This window comes from Dipodomys merriami, unplaced genomic scaffold, assembly GCF_024711535.1.
Source record: "Dipodomys merriami isolate MVZ:Mamm:240054 unplaced genomic scaffold, mDipMer1.0.p SCAF_2, whole genome shotgun sequence".
In the NCBI taxonomy this organism is placed as follows: domain Eukaryota; kingdom Metazoa; phylum Chordata; class Mammalia; order Rodentia; family Heteromyidae; genus Dipodomys; species Dipodomys merriami.
The window spans coordinates 57,655,325-57,656,014 of NW_027203381.1; positions in this window are offsets into that span (position 1 = coordinate 57,655,325).

Below are 690 nucleotides of genomic sequence, written 5' to 3' on the forward strand. Positions count from 1 at the left end.
CAACTCCAACCGCGGAACTACTTCCGGGGCGAAGCCGCACCATAGAGTGTGGTGCTGGGCGCTAGAGCGCCGCCCCAAGGCCTAGCGGGACGACTGGGATTTGATTTTTACCCAACCTAAAGGCCAAAGACTATGATCACAGCTCAGCGAGCATTATAAGCATTGCAAGACAGATGTGCCACGGGTCGTGTATTTGTGGAACACGCAATGGATCTGGATCTCAAGTGAGGAAATCTGAACTTGGGAGAATTTTGCCCAAAGCTGTGCTCTACCACTTAAGCCACAGCTCCATTTCTGGCTTTTTATTGTATTGTATTTTATTTTATCTTATTTTTTTGCTGGTTAATTGGATAAAGGAGTCTCATGGACTTTTCTGTCGGGGCTGGCTTCAATTGCAGTCCTCAGATCTCAGCTTCTGCAGTAAGCTAGGATTACAGGCATGAGCCACTTATGCTCAGCGTATAGCAAATTTTTATAGTAACTTGCTACCAACCTTGAAAGGTAAAGTTCTCCTCCAGAGTGAAGCCCAAATTTGCTGATGGCCTTAAAAGAAAAAAGTGGTAGTGATTGTCAGGCCGTTGGAGGGCAGAGGCAGCGGAGAAAAGCCACTTCCTTATACACCACCTGACCCAATTATATACCACCTGTACCAATTGTCCTGTCCTTCGGGGGCTCTAGCCTGAAACTGTT